We start from the raw sequence: 20,591 nt of genomic DNA, 5'->3' as shown, positions 1-20,591 counted from the left end.
GACCAATAGCAGTACTCGCCTACTAGTATAAATTCTGCTCCTCTTCTATTTAGTTTTAGTTTATCAGAGATTGACAATGGTGTAATAACCGAAACCGGTCTTTCTAAGTATCAATAAATCTGTGGTTTTTGACAATTTCTTAGTCTTTTTCATTCAATATGAATAATTACACCACAATATAAACTTCTCAACTACACAAAAAGTTCCAACTTTCAAGTCATTCCGTTAATAAAATTGGGAGATGAGATATCGTGTACACAGATACACACATACAGACCAATACCCAAAAACCACTTCTTTGGACTTAGAGGATTTTGAAACGTAAAGAAATTTGGGTACCTTAATTTTTTTCGGAAAGTAATACTTTCCTTACCTGTATGGTAATAGGGCAAGGAAAGTAACAAGTATGGTTTTGCTATGAAAAATTGTTCATTCAGAGAATTGAACAAGCTGTGAGTATCACACAGTTGTTCCGACTCCAGTAGAATAGTTGAAGTATTTTGAAATGATTAGATAATCAATAGGTCGTTCAAAATCATCATGCTAAAACGTTAGGCCAGAGATTATTGAACAATCAGTGAGTAAGATAGGAACTTCAATTCGAATAGAATCAGTGCTATATGGAAAAGTGACAAAATTGTTGAAGAGAAAAATTAATTCGGGACAGGAAAACTCAATCTGGGCAGGATTATGTAAAACTCAATCGACAATACAATAATATAAATCCCTGTATTTCCAGAGGACTTTCTCCATAAATATCACATTATATAAACAGAGGATGAATGTGTGGATATTCTGAGAAAATGTCCCTAAAAAGAGTTGGCACCATCTGAAATTCGATGACGTAACTGTCCAGAACAGAGCACAACAAACGATTGTGAACGGTTGAAGAACGCCGGGTGAATTCAGCGAAGCAGGAGAGACGACTGATTCACTTCCGCGACGACCTTTTCGCGTCGCTGTTAACTTTATCGGCTTCTTGCAGGCAGCTGGTCGAAATTGAAAGACTCTCGCAATCAGAATCAGGAATAGAACGCTTGTTGCGGAAAGCACAGTCGATGGCTCGGCAGCCGCGTGTTTCCAAGCCGATTTGTATAAATTTACATTTCGTTACTACCACGGCCGACTATTGATTTTCAACAGCGGCTCATTCGTCTTGAGTAGACGGCTGAAGATGATTTCTGATTCCGGTACAAATCTGGGGTGTACACGCTGTTCGGGGAAATTGAATTGAATTTATTAGTTTTGGTGGTAGGAATGAGAACATTTGTGTTAATTTATGTATTCTGCTGGTCTGGTCTATATTGTATGTAGTTTAAGGAGTAGTGTACATTTAAGGGCTGTTTGCACAGTCAAAGCTTAAACTGAATTTTATCAGTTGGTGGCTTAAACTCAAAATGAACCACATTATAACTAGTAGTTCTGTGAACAGTAGACCTCATGCAGTATTCTCATCCACAAGTACCTAATTGAAACTATAGACCTTATGGAAATACAGCAATAGACTGGCTTCTCCACACATCTGTGTAATCATTTGTCAGCTGATTTATGATGAATAATTATATAGTCCGATTTTTACTCTAATATTGGCGTATGAAGGAGGCTCCTTTTTCTTTTTATATTATCCTTGAAATACAAAATTTCCAAAAACCTTGTATATACGTCGACGCGCAATTAAAAAAGGAACATACCTGTCAAATTTCATGAAAATCTATTACCGCGTTTCGCCGTAAATGCGCAACATATAAACATATAAACATTTAAACATTCAAACATTTAAACATTAAGAGAAATGCCAAACCGTCAACTTGAATCTTAGACCTCACTTCGCTCGGTCAACAAACGAGACTTGATATGGATTTAATCCAGTTTAAAAGTGAAAAGTGTAAATTTAAAGTATTGTGCTCATTATAACCGAGGACTATATAAGGCGAGGTGGAACTACCCTTGGGTCTCCCCACCATTCAAAGCCATACGCTAATAATAATAATCCAGTTTAAAATGAAATTTGGTTTAAACTGATACTGTGCAAACGGCCCTTAATGTAGTTTTAATCATTCAAAACCTATTTTGGGTATATTTTTCTCTCAATATTTATCTGTAAATTGAGTGTGTAATTGAAGAATTTTGAAGTGACTCACATAACCTGTAGCTACATTTGGACTGTTGTATACATTAGAATTGGAACCGTTTTAGGCGTAAGTTAGCCTATGGTTCTTTTCTGTAAGTTGTATAATTCTGAAAGATTTAATAAATACATCACAACCAAAATCCAAAGCAAGATTATAGTCGAGCTAGGAAAATATTGATTAAGAGTTAGTATTAAGCCTTTTGTAGTGTAGAATACTCGTACAGTCACTGATAAATAATTTTCATAGAAAATCTATTTTTTTAACTTTCTCTATATACATATTCTCTATATATAACTCATCAAAATATAAATGTTCACAATCCTATTTTTACAAAATGAGGCCTAGGTATGTGATTAGTATGTGAAGGAAACTGGAAAGCCAGTTCTAACAATGAGATTGATGAAGCAATTGGTGAAAGAAATATTATAAGGTGTATCAAAGCAAAAAGAATAGAATGGCTGGGTCACGTGGTAAGAATGAGTGATGAAAGAGTACCTCAAAAGCTGCTTGATGAAAGGATAATGGGCACCCGAAAAAGAGGAAGGCCAAGAAGAAGATGGATCAGCGATGTGGTGGAAGATCTCCGTGTGCTAGGTGTGGCGAACTGGCGGCAGGGAGCACAAGAGCGGGATGTATGGAGGCGTCATGTAGAGGAGGCCAAGGTCCACCCAGGATTGTAGAGCCAGATAAAGTAAAGTAAGTAATGTGATTAGTATTATTATCAGATTCGATTAATGGTTTGTTTTTAGTATGTCAATAGCAATTCAAATTATCTGTTTCAAATTATGCTAGATTTCAACTCAGAATTCCATTAGTGAGATTGATGAATTTAAGGATTCCAACCTTTTTTCAAAATGGTTCTCATTGAATAATCGGAAAATCGATTTTTTCAAGAATGGCTCAACTCAATCTTACCATCACTAGTTATCAAAATTTGTTAAATAAGTTAGAGATTTCTAGCTTTGAACTAAACAGCTTATGTAAGAGTGTATGGATATTCATTTCCCATATCATCCTGCTAACCAAACAAGTCTAGAATATTCATGTGTACATCATCCTGAGCAAATGATATGACATTGGAGATAATCTTGTAAAATCAATAGAAAACTTTAAATTAAATTAAAATCCACCTACAACATCACTGAAAATTGATTTTGTATAGCCCACCGATTATCCCTAAAGCTGCGTTTACACCAAAGTTGATAACAAAATGTTAATAGCTTAATCCTTATAGATTCTATTAGATTGAACATATCTTATCATACACATGATGAACATATGTGTTTGTCAAGTTCCGTTCAATCTAATAGAATCTATAAGGTTTAAGTTATTACATTTTGTTAATAACTTTGGTGTAAGCCCAGCTTAATTCTTGTAGTTGTTCACTTCACAAAATTTTTATTCCTTAATATTATTTTCACAAATCTCTATTTCTCGGTTCCGTCTCGCTGTATCAACGTTATCATTAGTCAAAGTCTAGTTACACCCATCGATTTTTGGACGTACGATATATTTCCGTCCATATCAATTCTATCGAATTGAACATAATTGACAAACATTATAATAATTTTTTGTTTAGTTGAGAAGTTGATATTGTGGTGATTATTCATATTGAATGAAAAAGACTAAGAAATTGTCAAAAACAACAGATTTACTGATTCTAAGAAAGACCGGTTTCGGTTATTACACCATTGTCAATCTCTGATAAACTCAGACATCAGTTTATCAGAGATTGACAATGGTGTAATAACTGAAACCGGTCTTTCTAAGCATCAGTAAATCTGTAGTTTTTGACAATTTCTTAGTCTTTTTCATTAAATTATAATAAATCATGTTTTTGTCAAGTTCTATTCAATCTGGTAGAATTTATACGGACAGCAAAGCATCTCACGTCCAAAAATCTATGAGTGTGTAATTGGCTAAAGGCGACATAGATTCAATTCTATGGTTGTCCTCAACTTTCTCGAAGAAATTTCTGGCAAGAAATTGCCAGGTTTAGCGAAACTGCTGAACTTTGAAGACTGCCTCGGCCTGAGCAGGGAGGGAGGAATTCGCGTGTCTTTAATGAAGCAAATGGCCACCAGCAAGCACCAAGCGGCAAGCACTATTATAGAAGAAAAACGAGAATTGCATCGTGTAACGGGCGATCGTTTGTCTCTTCCGAGCTCCAATCACTGCACGCTATAGCCAGCCTACCAGCCCCGACCCTCTTAGAAATGAATCACAACTTTCGAGAAAAATTTTACGATTAAAAGCTTTTTACTTAACGTAGAATCAAATGCTCAATGCCAGCTCCAAAATTACTTGACTGTGTATTCGGAACCCAACAGAAAATATCGAAATATAAAGGTGCGTACAGATATACGCGCCGCGAACATGAGCAATTTACTTTTCCTCCACCTACTGTCTAAAGTACTTACTTTACTCCCTGAAACATAATACTGAAGTGTCACTTTTTCGCTCTCGGTAGTAAAAAACAGAAAAACTCCCTAGGGAGGAAAAGTGACTCCATTTAAATAACATGGGAAGCATCTCTATTTCAAAAACTCACATTGTAATAGGTTCAGATGAGAAAGCATAATAGAGGTGTATGTCATTGAGTCAACTGAATTCAATACCACAACAAGAGATTTGATAAACTCATGAAATATATGTTTGTATGATATTATTTTCTTAATATTAGTAGATGATAAAAATTTATACAATTTTCAAAATATTTTATTCTATTCAAAATACCAACCAACAAAAAATATTTTTGATCTGCAATTCAAATCTGAAACGCGTTATCTGGAGTCAGCCATTTTTGGTAGCTGCTCAGCTGATATAATTGTTACAACTTTAGCCGATAGATAGCGCAATAGGCAGTGCCAATCAGCCAACCGGTTTTTAGGTTTTAGATTTTAGGTTATGTTGTTAGGAAACGTTGCCACCAATACGTTCAGACATAATCCCACGGATGGTTGTAGCTTCGCACCACAGAATACAAATAATATAATAATACAAATAATACAGAATGTTGTATTTAAATTCTGTGCTTCGCACCATTGGTCGCTCGGTCGAGTGTTTGAACCAAATAATGTCTGAACTTACGATTCCTCTCGTACTGAGCAGGATTACTACAGGTTATGTGGATGTTATGATGAGGGAGTAGAACCCGGAGAGGTATATCCATGTTTAATTATTTTTTCACAAAATTAGACAAGTGAATTTTGACAAGATGAATACCTCCCTTCGATGGTGTAAGCAGAACTGACGCTCGATGTGTGAGAAAGCTGGCTCGAACAGTTTCAGGAGAGTTCAAAGAAGTTGAAAAGAAACTGCTGACTGCTGTAGATTCTCACGATGTACTTCCATCAATGGTTGAGCTCGCCAAACGGATAATATCCTATTATATTAAGGAAGCAATTTCTGTATATCTGTTTATATTTTTATATTTGATTATTTATGTTCAACGGATCTTGAAAACGGCTCTAACGATTTTCACGAAATTTGGTTTACATAGTAGGTAAATTTTGGAACATAGTAGGTTTATGATATAAAAATTCGATTACACTAGGTCTCATCCTTGGGAAAATTCGCTGAACGACATCAAAAGGATAATTCATCCTTAATAAAATTAGTAGAATTGATGATGATGTTGTGAAATCTCTCCATAATACAGCTGATGATGCGTTGGTTAACTACGTGAAACCATAGTTCTGTTTTAAAGTTTTTAATAAATTTTCAGTGAAATTTGACAATATCTTTGTTTTCTTATTAATTCATCCTTGGCTAAAACAACTGAGACTTTCGCCGTCTGTGGATAGTAAAAAAGTGAGTGAGCGAGTGAGTCTGTGGAAAATCAAAATATCTCATCCACGAAATTCATAAGCTGACGTATAGCCAGCTGTAAAATATAAACACGATTATTTCAGAGAATTGTGTTCTGTTTATCAATAAATAAAAATAACGAGCGAAGCTCGGTGCCCCGATGTTTAATACTAAATGATAAAAACATGTGAATGCCATTGTGCACAATCGACCACAATCGAGACTTAATCGTACTGTTCTCTCCCATGATTTACAATGTTTTTATGTTACCTGCAGGTCGATCGCGAGCTATCTTCACTGAAATCTTCATATATCGACCTGAACGTTCTGTTCGTAACCTCACAGATCGAACACAAATAGATATGAAATGTGGAATAACATATAATATCCAGGTGGAAAATCATTCTCGTACTGAGCTAATTTTAAATTAGAAGTAGCATTGGTGAAAAGGATAGTTCGTTACTGGTAATCAGATTAAATTGCCTGCGGTATTGTGGTCAGTCACTACCGACATTTGTTTACCAATCCACTCTCTCACTCACACATGCATGCCTCTACTACCTTTACTCTATCACTCACTCACTCACTCACACATACATGCTTCTACTTCCTCTATCACTCACGCGCATTGATCACATCGCTTGGATTGGAATTATAGAGGATGAGCCAGCAGCAATATGCGATTGCCGTTAATCTGATTAATACTCACAGGCCGTGATGATTTCTGTTCCGCTAATTCCAACCATTATTCCACGCATTGTGTACGATTTCTCATATTGATGCTTACATCCAATTTGATTTCAGACTAAATCGTATCCTAAATTTATAGTGCACGTGTGGTGGAATGTGATAATTATAGAACTAAATTTGATAGGAAAACGAATTCGGGACAAGCGATATTGACAAATAAGAAAGCAAGAAGGGAAAAATAGGTTGAGAATAGAATTAAGTTTGTTTTTTGGTCCTTCAAAATTATTTCTTTAATATGTGAATATTTTCTATTTTTGTGATAATAATGTGAAATATATCTTCTAAATTCTAAAATGTCTTCTAAATGTGAAGCAACTTATTTCAAAAATCTACTTTGTGAAAATAATTGAGGACTGAAAATTTTGTGAAGTTTCAATTCAACTTTTTCAATTCAATTCAATTTATTTTATCCTTCTCAATACAATTCAAAGCCGTCACATAGAATATTAAGCAATAAAGTGTATAAAATTCAAGAATCGATATAATATACTTACTAAAATCAAAACAACAAAATATAAAACTATTTATACTTAACAATAAAACTCTTGAGCTATCACAATTTTATTCTTGTAATCAGATAGGAAAGAGCTTACATAGGCAACAAAGACCTGTGCGTAAGATCGAGTTATCATAACAGAAGTGAACAACTACAAGACTTAACCTAATTCGGACTATGTGTAACCTTTGGTTTTGTTTATTATGTTTGGTTTTGAAGCATCTAAATCCAAAAATCTACTTTGTGAAAATAATTAAGGACTGAAAATTTTGTTAAATGTACAACTACAAGACTCAACCTATTTCGGACTATGTGAAACCTTATCTGAATGTGGGAGAGGAATAGCACAAGGTTACCTTATTTTTTCTCTCCCTATCATTTTGATGATGTAATTATTGTATGAATCAATGAAGAGTAAAAATGTGTCCAATTTTTTTTTTTGGCCCACTCAGTCGAATGATGCCTTACAATAAGGCAAATCAAGGTACTCTTCAACTTGACTGGGAATTTTTATTAGAATCTACTTGAAGTGTATTTTATGAAGTTTAATTTATTTACAATATTATGAAACTTCAGTCTACCAGTGATTGATAGTGTTATGATAACCGAGACCGATATCTCAATAAATACTTGTGATAACTTCATGATTTCTTCAATATTGATAACACTTCCAAAATATCACCTCCACTACTTCAAAATAGTATGTACTGTTTATTAAGGAATAAAGTTGATGAGAAATCACATGTTGACACTAAAATTGAACAAAGCTCAAATAATAGAAGTGAAATTGAATTGGTAAGCTCTTCGAAAAATCACAATAAGGGAGACCTACAGAGATGCATAACATTCAGTTGTTCATAATTTTTTATAGCTATTGCGTTCAGTTGTTGGGTAGTTCAAAGCGTTCATCACCCTCCTACAGTGCAATAAGAGATTTTCTTGCTCAAGAATTCCGAAGGATACTCGGCTTTTCCATTGAGGCTTAGAATAAAGAAGGAATTCGGCCGGAAAGTGGTAAACTGAATAAAGCCTTTCGCCTGAGGCTGATCATGTTTTGTTTTTCCGGTAAAGAAGAAACATTCCGGATCACCCATCTTCATTTTTTTTTTAATTTTCTCTCACGATTTAGTTCAAGTTTCAAGGGAGTTCTCTAGATTTTGTGAGTTTTATTCATTCTTTAATTTGAAGTAGAGTGTATGAACTCTGCTTGAATCATAGTCATTCCTCAGTATTCATAGGATATGATTATCGTATGCTGATTGATTAAAAATTGATAAACAAGTATTTTACTGATGATTATCGATTATCAGTGACAGTAGAAAGTAATAATATCGAGTGACCTGGCTGGCTCAGGTCTGGTGTGAGAGTTTTCAGGTCGCAACTGATCAATTTCAGGGCCTCTGCCATGACCTAACGACTGCTTTTTAGGTAGCCGGGACCGACGGCTTAACGTGTCCATCCGAAACACGGGAGTGACCCGAGATAAATATTTTGCCGGGCCGGGATTTGAACCCGGGCCTCTGAATCAGAAAGCCAGCATCTGATCCACTCGACTACGGCTACTCCGTAGTCGTACAGTAGAAAGTGAAAATATCATTGAAGTTCTAATAAAATATTCTAATTAAAGCTCTAATTATTCTAATAAAGCTCTAATATTCATAGTCGCTCGGCCGGGCTGAATGGGAATAGTCCAATCAAACAAAAATCTTCTTCATTCCATGAATATGATAAGTGCAAATATAAAATGAAAAATAATAAAGTACTTAAATTAGGTTGTAATATTATGCAATCGGCACTGTGGCCTGTGCGTAGTAGACACGAGAAATCAGATCAGATCTCGTAGGAATTATATTTCCACTGTTCACTGTTGTCACAGATAATATATGTGGAAATCCAACTTAATATTAGAATATCTTCTCCAATTGTGGATTGCGTAGAACTTTTGGAACCCCGATTTTTAAGATAGGATTTTATTTACTGACTGACTTGTCAATTAGCCTATTAAGCAAATGTGGTTAAGCTAATGGTATTAGCCTATGAAGGCAAAATTTTATGTGATTACAGTGATGTGAAGAGGATGACAATCTTCATGTTTGTAAAAAACATGGAATTTTGTAACATTATTGAAAAGCTTCCAATAACAAAGTATTCAGCTTGAAACTGAATTTTATGGTTGAAAAGTAGTACGGTAGCTGACAACAGACGAAATCAGACGAAGTTCTACTTGATTTGAAATTCGCAACTTGACCATGATAAATCAAGCGTTGATCAGTATAAGCTTAATTTCGAGACTTGCTCTTAAAATAAACAGAATAATGACGGTTCTAGTTGAGAAAGTTCCCAACAGCATATTAATTTATTATCGTCAAGCTTAGTTGATATCTGTTGAACAAGTTATTTCTGTGTTGTGAGAATTCCAAATTTGAAGAACAGAAATGCTACAATGTAGCTCATGTTGATTTTGATGTTCAATTTTGTTGATTTACCATTGCGTTTTCAGGTACTCTTAACTTCTAGTAGATTCAATTACAGAATTCTCTTCCAATAAAAATGTATGAGTAGTCGAATAAAACGCCTTCCTCATTCTTTATTACATTTTCTAGCCCATTTCCACGGTTTGAAAAAGAAATAGAAGGGAAATCATCATTCAATAGATAATGGAAAATAGATAAATAGAAAAAAAGATAATGAATAGAAATAGTAATATAATAGGCTCGATGAGAAATCTCATTGAAGTTGAGAAAAATTAAATGGGAATTGTCTAATAATATAGGTTGAAAGGAATATAAGATATTGTTTTAAGAAAAAGAAGAAGAAGAAGAAGAAGAAGAAGAAGAAGAGAAGAAGAAGAAGAAGAAGAAGAAGAAGAAGAAGAAGAAGAAGAAGATATAGGTAGTAATATACTACTAGATTAAAAGGAAGGGAAACTTATCTGAACCTCACATTTATCTCCTTTCTTAACATTAGACAGACTAGTACAATAATTGAAATCTTTGCGGTAAACCTCAATTTTATTATATTATAGTATCTCATTCGAACTAGTGATTGATTGATTGGTCATTGATTGATCTGCCTTTCCTAACACAAATTATTTCCAACTGACATGTGTTGTGTTTCAATGTTCTATTGTAGACAAGACTCTGAAAAGTAAACGAATGTACGGGGAAATGATTTTCCATCTTGCAAAGAGAAGCAAGGAAGTTTGGGGGGGAATGGGAACAGGATCCCCCGTGTTATTCCCCCATGAATCCCCCTCCCCTTCCTACGTCGTGCTACGCAATCTATGCTTCTATTGGCATTTCAACAATCTTTCCCTTGCAGTCCCTTGCTTCCTCCTACACTATTATCTACGCGTCCATTCATTCGGCTCTCCAATAGTGTTCGATTCCATTCAGCAGAGAACTGCACTGGACATGCCGCGTTGTCAGCTGACAAACTAATTTATCAATGGAAACTATCATCAATCATTCAAGGCTGCAGTCCAAACAAAACAAAAGTTCACAAGAAACAAAATAACGACTGTTCATTTACATTAAATGTCGCCAATCATTGAAAAACTAATGACAGGCAACTTTTTCTGAAATAAATTAAGTGCGGTCTGTACGAAAACAACTTTTATGGTGAGATTCAAATTTTTAAGTGTAGATATCATGGGAAAGCACAAGGATAGCATAGTTGCCACGTTTCCTTCTCCATCACAATTTTCAGCAAATAGTTGTGATTTGAGTCATCCTAGTATATCTGATCTAATATTAATTGGATTCGTGTTAGCAAATATCAATAATCCTATCTCAAATATATTTTACCTCTCAAGAAAATATATTTTCGAATGATTAAATAATACATCCTCATAATTGAAATAAGATAGTCTGGTAGTTCATTATATTTATACATAGTATACAAATATTCCTGGCAATTTGGTGCGGAGTTAGATAGATAGATCTATTTTCTCGATCCATGACCATCTATAGATGTTTATTGGATGGGCAGCATTCACAGGGAAGTGAAGATTTGAAAGGTACAAGTGGGAGGAAGAGTTGAGATATTCACACGATATGGAATATTTTAACTTTAGATTGGACTTGGATTTTGGACTAGTTTGGTCCCGGAGATTTGGACTAAGTCTGTCTCTCATTCCCTATTGTATTGAATCAGGAGAAAAATATTATAATCAATCAATTCAACATTGATAAAATAGTTCTATAAGAATGTATCAAGCAAACTATTTATTTCTTTGTAATTTTGTTTTGTCTTGTTTTGCGTGTTTTTAATAAAAAATAATAATAAATAATGTACAAACACTTGAAAAAATGGGGTTGATTCCATGAGGCATTAAAAGCATAATCATCTCATCATCTTCACTTCAGGGATTAGGTTCATTTATTAACCTGTTCCGGTACCCATCTCTTTCTTGGCCTCCCTACATCACTTTTTCCTGTAAGTCTATAGTTTTGGACTTCAAGGGGCATTCTTCCAGGTGGTATCGAAAGCAAAAAGCTAAAATGATTCAGTATTCAAACAGCGAGTTTTCCACTAATCACTAATATTACCATTACTAGAAGAAATCTAGCTATCCGTATTCCCATTGATTAAGTTAATGATTGTCATCCATCTAATAGCTACTTAGCGTTGTGAGATACGATTCCAAGTCTCCCTCCGACAGAGAGTGACAGCATGAGATGGAATTACAGAAGGAAAACAACAGAGCCAAGTAACAGAGGTCCATTGCAAAAGTGACCATTAATTTCTCCAGAGAGTGAAAACCGATGACATAGCTGATAAGATCAGCTGGATGTCCATGTCACAAAATAACAATAAAACTGCAAGACACAAGTGGATGTCTGAGATGAAAAAAGTGAATCAAACGAGTAAGAGGGTGAAGAAAAGAATTAGAGAATTGGAAAGAGATGAAAAAGAAAGAGTTGTGAGAAAAAAGCGTTTTACGACTGGAAGAGATGTGGCGTATGCTTCTAGAATCAATTATTGGGAAAGAGCCAAACGTTTCCCAGGGGATTCTTCTTGAAATTTTCCTTCTGTACTCCAGAGGATGTTTCCTCCCCTCTCAAGATCTCCACACATTCTTCTTCCTTCTTGCAGCCACTGATATCGTTCCTTTATCAACGATTATTTCAAATATTGTTCCCTCTACTTCCTTCCATCATTGTTATACACTTCTCCATCCACATTCATGTATCTTATGTCTTTCACAATTTCCCTCGTCCTCTTTTCTCTCTCCCTCTGTCTCCGTCTTGGCCCTTATGTCGCGAATGCTCTCCTCTTCTCCCAAGCCACTCCATCAGCGTCGATGTATCTATAAGTGTTTCTGTTATCCCTCGGGTAATCAATCCTCTCCAGTATCAATGCTTTGCTTCTCATGCTCTTTTCCTCCCCCCTCTCTCTCTCTCCTCCACAACCTTCTCTTCTTCTATCTTCGTTTTCTTCTTCTACCTATTCTTGCACTTCTATCCTATTATTTCACTTCTATGTACGTATCTCTTTCCCTTCCTCTTCTCTCTCCTCCTCCACAACCTTCTCTTCTTCTATCTTCGTTTTCTTCTTCTACCTATTCTTGCACTTCTATCCTATTATTTCACTTCCATGTACGTATCGTATTCCACTGTTGCGTCTCGAACCTGAAATATAGGTTATCACCCACACACCGTGTCTCATTTTCAAACTTGTCTACTTAGCTTTGTATTGAATATAAAATAGGGTATAAATTCACGTGGATAACTGTACCAAAGAGATTCGATCGTATTACATTCACCTAATGGCATGATAAATAAAGCTGCTTTACCATCATATTTTTTATAGCAGTTTTACTCAGATTTCTCGGTTTACGTTGAGAATATTTCAAGATCTATCATATGGACTTGATACGGTTGTATGTATAATAATGTAAACCGAGGATTCACTTATTCGTAGATAATGACATGCATCTTCTAAAAACCTTACATTTTTGTCCGGAATATCCCATTAGAGACCCACTCCACTTCTCCTTGAGAGCTTTTTTGTTTAGACCTTGAAAAGCTCTCCAGAGCAATAATTTTGTTTTCAAGTTTCGAATGAGGATTGAATTATGAAAACACTGGGATATTGTCAAATATATCACTAACTTACCAGTGTTTTCATTATATAGATATCACAACATTTCACAAGCAACAGTATCTGAGAGAATTAAATCATGAAGAAACACAGTTTTTAGAGAAACGTCCTGTTTTCAAAAACGTTCACTCAATTCTAAACACTATCCAACTTATAATAGTATCCTATTATATTAAGCGAGCAATTTCTGTATATATTTATATGGTTATGTGGTTATCTGGTTATATGGGTATATATTTATGCTCAACGGATCTCGAAAACGGCTCTAACGATTTTCACGAAATTTGGAACATAGTAGGTTATGATATAAAGATTCGATTGCTCTAGGTCTCATCCTTGGGAAAATTTGCTGAAGGACATTAAAAGGATAATTCATCCTTGGCTGAAACAGCTGTGGATAGTAAAAAAGTGAGTGAGCAAGTGAGTATGTGAAAAATCAAAATATCGCATCCCCGAAATTCATAAGATGACGTTTAGCCAGCTGTGAAATAAAACACGATCATTTTTGAGAATTGTGTTCTGTTTATCAATAAATAAAAATAACGAGCGAAGCTCGGTGCCCGATATTTAATATTATTAGTAACGATGGTTTCTCACATTTCTCAGCACATGTTTGCTGAAAATAGATCGTAATACTATTTCCAAGGAAATCATTTTTCTTTCTAGTGATGAAAATGAGTCCAGAGATTTTGAGTTTCAGTTTCCAACCATGGATCTTGTAAGCTGACAAAGAATTAAAATACTGAATTTTGATATGACTTATTGGTCTGGTTATTTCATACGAATTAATCAAGTTAATACATACTTGTTTGTTACAGGAGTGCGTCAGAGACTCTCAGCTCTCAAAGGTGAGTATTTTTTTAATAATTTAATAAAGTTAATAAATAATAAAATAATAAAGTATAAATAATAAAGTTTTTTAATAAACTTCGAATATTATAATGATAATTCATCTTCAAAATTATTCGATGAATCAAATATGATTTGGGTATCAAGGTGTACACTTGAAAACTATTTTTCACTCGTAAGATTAATACTTCAGATTCCAGTCTCAACTATTTTTCAATATAGTCTGAACTTCATAATTCTAGATCAGAAAAATGTCAATATTATTAGGTTAGAAAATACAATAATGAGCATTCAAAATACAATAAATGAAAAATTCGATAGGAGATTACGGTACAACTACAAGTATTTACAACTTGATATAAATCAATTTTTCATCAGGTAGGCTGACTATTTTTGAATATTTCAATGTAATTGGAAACATGAACGAGGTCATGAAGAAACTCCGGTGAAACCACTTTTTCTATAATGATTGCAATTTGCGAAAATGGCAAAAAGTTTCGAAAGCTCTTCAAAACTGTGGGATAAGCATGGCATGGAGTCAATCCAGCGAAAGAGATAATGGAAGTCGAGTCACAAGTTTGCTGCATAATTTCCGGTAAGTGCTGAGCAACTTTCCAACTTTCAACGGTCAATCTGCTGCAACTTTTACTCGTTAGTAGAGTTACTTTTCCCACTAAAATACAAAAAGTAACGTAATTCAATTCTCTACCATCTCTATACACGAGAATGTAAATGGCGCATTTTCAACAACTGAAAAAAGAATTCTCTTCGAGACCTACGTCATTGTTGAAGTTTAATAATTACATTTCAGAGAAACTATAACCTGTGTGCCAACATCTATTTCTATTCAAGATGCCAAGTCTTGCAAAATAGACTAGTAGTCAGGGTACAATTTCAAGTCATTTTCCTAATTTGATCAAAGTTTTACTATTGTCGGAAAACTAAAACATTTCATAGTAATTAGAGATATCTTTCCCGGAGGAATCATTGTTATGTTGAAGAATTAACTATTAAGGAACACAATTTTTTTTAATTGGGGAAAACCTTAAGGGAGGAATACATTGAGCAAAACACTGAATTTTAATGTGCCTTGGTGAATAATAAAAGACAATGGATTGCTTCCAGTCTTTCACATTGCACAATATAGCAGTGGGCCTACAGCACTATCAATGAATCATGAACATGGGCATAGAAATCTAGAATCCAAGTACCCTTTTTAACTATAACTTATGTGTAAATAAAAGTATCCCTAAACAATAAAATGAATATGAACATGGGATATTTAGTCATGTTCACTGATTTCTTTATAATATTTATTTATGTACTTATGTGCTGATGAATTGGAGATTTATATTGTATTCAAGTTAGTAAGAAACAATATAAAAACTTGTCAACTGTCACTTTGCAATGAGTCCTAACGGTGAGCAAATGAGCATTTTGGCTTAATAGACTGCTCATGGTTTGTTACTGTACCTACATTACATTGTAGTGCCCTTTATTACTAGTAGCTCTGTGAACAGTAGACCTCGCGCTCAGTAAGTTACATTGACCTGTTGTTATGTTTCCTCAAAAAAAATTTATCAATTTAAAATGTCTAGAAAAATAAATAAAAATCCTAAATAAACATAGAGCTTTCTGTCCTATCGTACCGTGACGTGTCGTCCCGGAATGTGAGTGCTGTTATCAGGTCTGGCAGCAACTGTCTACAACGTTGATGGAAAGATACATTTTCAAGATGTTCGATGTTTTTGAACGGGTAGTATTATAGTCAACTGTCTACTATCGTTGATGGAAAGATACATTTTCAAGATGCTCGATGTTTTTGAACGGGTAGTATTATAGTCCACTAAACAGCTGATTTATGATGAATAATTCTATAGTCTGATTTTTACTCTAATATTGGCGTATGAAGGAGGCTCCTTTTTCCTTTAATATCCTTGAAATGCAAAATTTCCAAAAACATTGTATATACGTCGACGCACAATTTAAAAAAGAACATACCTGTCAAATTTCATGAGAATCTATTACCGCGTTTCACCGTAAATGCGCAACATATGAACATTCAAAAATTTTAAACATTTAAACATCAAGAAAAATGCCAAACCGTCGACTTGAATCTTAGACTTCACTTCGCTCGGTCAAAAAACTTTAAAATATTTTAAAGACTAGTTCTACTTGAACATGACCTATGGTCGAAACTAGTCTTTAAAATACTTTAAAGTTTTTAATAAAGGGTACTACAAGTTTTCATATTGTTTTTCATTAAGTTGAAAAAAGTAGCTCATATAAGTGAAGTGATTTTATTGTATTCAACGTCTATTCAATGAATTTGAAATTGATGAAACTTCTAGGAGATTGATTACCAGAAGAGTACATTTATAAATCTTTGGAGAATAATTTACAAAACAAATGCTTCCCCGATGATAGAAGGTTGGTTCGTCGGACGATAATATTGGAGTTGTTGAGTATTTTATTTGTTGAGCAACTGTCGGCAATTTGAATTCCCTCGAGCGACATTTGCAGAAGGAATTCAACGCTGAAAACAAGCTCGGGCCGAGCGAGTCCTTTCATTCCACTGAAAGCTTGATACCGACAGATAAATCTCCACCAGAGCCTTCTCCTAACTCTTATCTATCCCGTGATACAAAACTTTGATCTAGAGTAACTGAAGATAGAAAAATATCATTCTCAATACCTTGGAAACCTGGATAGGCTTGTCCTGCAACTTTACCAAGGTAGAATTAGTGAACGGTTGGCAAAACGTTTGGTACAGTGTTATCAGTTTCTTCAACATCGAATCCTGCCTCATTTATTTATTGAAATCATCCTCAAAAATATACCCTCATATCAACTCTTTATCAGTGAAAAGTATCAACTATAACATTCAGTGAAAAGAATATCATTCGTGGAAGTTGTGATTTGAGTTGATTATATTTCTTATCTTGATATAAGACGTAAACATGAATAAAGCAATAGTCTTCTTCTTCATAAGTAATAGTGGAATAGATACAAGAGATGATCATGGGAAAGCCCATTACCCAAATATTCCATAAAATGGAACATATATATTGAGCACTTCAAAAAAAATATCGGGGCACCGAGCTTCGCTCGTTATTTTTATTAATTCATTGATAAACTGAACACAATTCTCTAAAATGATCGTGTTTATATTTCACAGCTGGCTATTTATGTCATCTTATGAATTTAGGGCATGCGATATTTTGATTTTTCACATACTCACTCGCTCACTCACTTTTTTACTATCCACAGCTGTTTCAGCCAAGGATGAATTATCCTTTTAATGTCGTTCAACGAGTTTTCCCAAGGATGAGACCTAGAGCAATCGAATTTTTATATGATAAACCTACTATGTTCGAAATTTCGTGAAAATCGTTAGAGCCGTTTTCGAGATCCTTTGGACATAAATAACCAGATATAAATATATAAAAATACAGAAATTGCTCGCTTAATATAATAGGATGATTAATTTGAAATCGAAGTTCAACATTGCGTTACTAGGAAGGAAAAACATAATAACTAGTGAGCACCTCAGGATGGAGAACTCGCTCATGAACTGCTGTTGACGAAGAAGTGAGTCAATTTCGTTGGCCAACGAACTTGATCTGCATAATGGTACCAAGGATAGGTTTCGAAAATGTGAAATTAATTGATGAAAGTTATCAAAAATAATCGTCGACTAAACAAACCCACAAACAATTTCACAAACTGACAACGATTCTTTTAATAATAATTTTGCTCTTTTAATAACAATTACAGTTTCTAGATCTCAAATCTTTTAATTTCCAATTGAGCGAGCTTAACGAGTTCTTGCTAATGACTATAGTGAGGTCCACATTATAATGGCAGTGTTTGATTGGCAATGGTATTGCTATCCTTGTCTATCATTCAACAAAACGGATAGCGCTATCTCTTTCTCGCTTTTCTCTGTTGCCAGATCGTCTTTCAACAATGTAAAATTGATAATTAATAAACAAAATGTTTCATCTCAATCATGAAATTATTTAAAAATATAATCTCTTCCTTTATAAAATAAAATTGATCATTTTAAACGAGAATGAACAGTTAATATTACATCAATAAACCTGCATCAGCTACCGTCTATAGAAGGCGGTGGGAGGTTGCAGCAGCAGCAGCATTGGGCCGCTATGCGAGCTGGCAGCGCGCTGCGTCGCCTCGTACATCCCGTTCGAAATGGTGGAGAACGTGTACCCGCCAGTGCCCGAGCAGTTGCAGCTAAGCATCGCATTCTGGTCGTTTCCCGACAACGAGGAGGACATTCGGCTCTACTCGTGTCTGGCCAACTCTAGCGCCGACGAGTTCCAGAAGGGCGAGACGCTCTACAAGTGTCGCGCCGTCAAGGATCCTCTCCAGATCATAAGAAAAAAGATATAAATTAAAGTTGCTGGATGTCACATTAATAGTCTGAAACAAATAAAAACCGGGCGAGGAATTGCTATGGTTCTTTCCTTAAAAAAAGTTTGAAATTGACAAGACAGAGGATCGGCAATGTTTTTCTCCTATCTTTCTCCACTGCCATTATAACGTGGACCTCACTATAGTCATCAGCAAGAACTCGTTAAGCTCGTTCAATTGGAAATTAGAAGATTTGAGACCTAGAAACTGTAATTATTATTAGAAGAACAAATTAGAAATTTAAATGTATCGTGGAGAAATAATCAATAGGGAAATTATACTATAAGAGTAATGATCATTGTCAGGAACGAGAGTTGAAGTGAATGAAGGAACAGTTTTGGTCAGTAGCCCTTTCCAGGTTCTATCTCAACTAATAAATTATTTATTATTCAATAATCAAGAATATACATCAGATATCAGCTGTTTTGGTATCAACTCATTGTTCATTCCATGATTGATCATGTTCAATAATTTAATTTATTGCTGGTCCTATTTAGCGAAGCACAATCCAGAAAAGTTTAGCAGCATGGCCACGGGGTCCCGAGTGATCCCTAATGGATGCTAACGAATTAATTACTTTAGAGTTGAGCTCAGACGTTTGGAATAACCTCGGGGGAAGATTCTAGTTGGAAATAAATTAAAAGTAAACTTTCAACCTGGCCTGGTTCTTCACTTGCACTCATTATATAAATACTCGGGCCTAGAAAGAACGAAGACCTCCCTCATCTTGCTCATCTTCATTTTCAAGGAATTGATAAAAAATCGTGAAGAATACCTACTCTCCACTCCAGCTCTATTACTCCTTATAATTTCTTTGAACGTGCTTATTTTAAAGACGTTCTTGATTATCTTTCAAAACTCCATTTTTGATTTATGGGTGTGGAACCCTGTAAATATTATGTGTGTGAATGTGAGGACATCTTCAATTTTAATGAGTTAAAAAGTATAAGGGCCGGTCTCCGAGCTCGGGATTTAGCTAAGTCCTAGACTTTAAACAGCTGAAGTCAGAAAATTGGCTTTCCAAAATGGGGCGTAGTCGCAGCTTTTATAACAGTAGTCGTAGTTTTTATTTTCTCATTTCTATAATTGGAAACGTTTTTCCTTGACGAAATTAGACATTCCTAAATAATTCAAAATAGCTGAAACTTTCTCTTTATTTTATTTTGTGTTGAATTTTCTAGTTTTTCAAAATTTAATTCAAACGCGACTATGACAATGACTGCGACTACGCCCCGTTTTGGAAAACCAATTTTCTGACTCCAGGTCTTTAATTCTAGGACTTAGCTAAATCCCGAGCTCGGAAACCGGCCCTATGAGTTAGTTTGTTTAATTAGGAGTCTGTCTCAACTAGAGTGCTGTCTCTCTCCTAGAGTGCTGTCTCAAAAGACTTTTAGCATTCTACTCTTCTATCCCAATTTTTTCCATGCCTGTCGATATTTCATTTCATAGCTGTAATAGCTCTGATAATATTCTTCCAATACTCATGCTTTCTACTAAAAACTTGAAGAATAACTCTGTCGGGTATAACTCTGTTCAACTCTGTATAACTCTGTAAAACTCTGTACAACTCTGTATAACTCTTTCGATAACTCTGTAAGGTATGAAGAATATAATCATATCATTCTCAGCTCTCATAGTATTTAACCATTCAGTCTGTGCTCACTTGTGCAGCCTTCCGCCTAACTCAGAAATCGCTTTTCTGGAATGAACATCTCAAATCTCTTCTTTTAGGAACCTAGGCTGTCAACACAGAGTCATACAAGATAGAGTACAAAAACTGTTTAGCCCTTCAAAGTTTGAGCTTATAGACTTGTACTGTTCTTGAGGTTAACTGTTGTATTGTTTGAATGTCTAATCCATTTAATTATTCGCTACTGAGACAGAAAACTACAGGAATCATTTAATTTTTTCACAAAAATCAGTTTTGGGCATGAGCCTGTTGTTCCTTTCCTCATGTTAAGTATTTGTACACGATGTGATAAATAAATAAATAAATTTTACTGTCTCAATCACAA

At 34.8% G+C, this 20,591-nt stretch overlaps 1 protein-coding gene across 2 annotated transcripts in view; it reads left to right on the top strand.

The window, feature by feature from the left end:
• Nucleotides 1-20,591, top strand: part of LOC111043772 (arrestin homolog) — a 150,074-nt gene that overhangs the window by 94,450 nt on the left and 35,033 nt on the right. For both annotated transcript variants that reach the window (XM_039433198.1, XM_039433197.1), the window contains exon 2: nucleotides 14,112-14,141. The gene's annotated coding sequence lies outside the window, so the exon portion shown is untranslated. The remainder of the gene's footprint in view (nucleotides 1-14,111; nucleotides 14,142-20,591) is intronic.

Source organism: Nilaparvata lugens, chromosome 7 (genome assembly GCF_014356525.2).
Source record: "Nilaparvata lugens isolate BPH chromosome 7, ASM1435652v1, whole genome shotgun sequence".
Classification (NCBI taxonomy): domain Eukaryota; kingdom Metazoa; phylum Arthropoda; class Insecta; order Hemiptera; family Delphacidae; genus Nilaparvata; species Nilaparvata lugens.
This window is presented reverse-complemented; position numbering and strand designations above follow the sequence as displayed.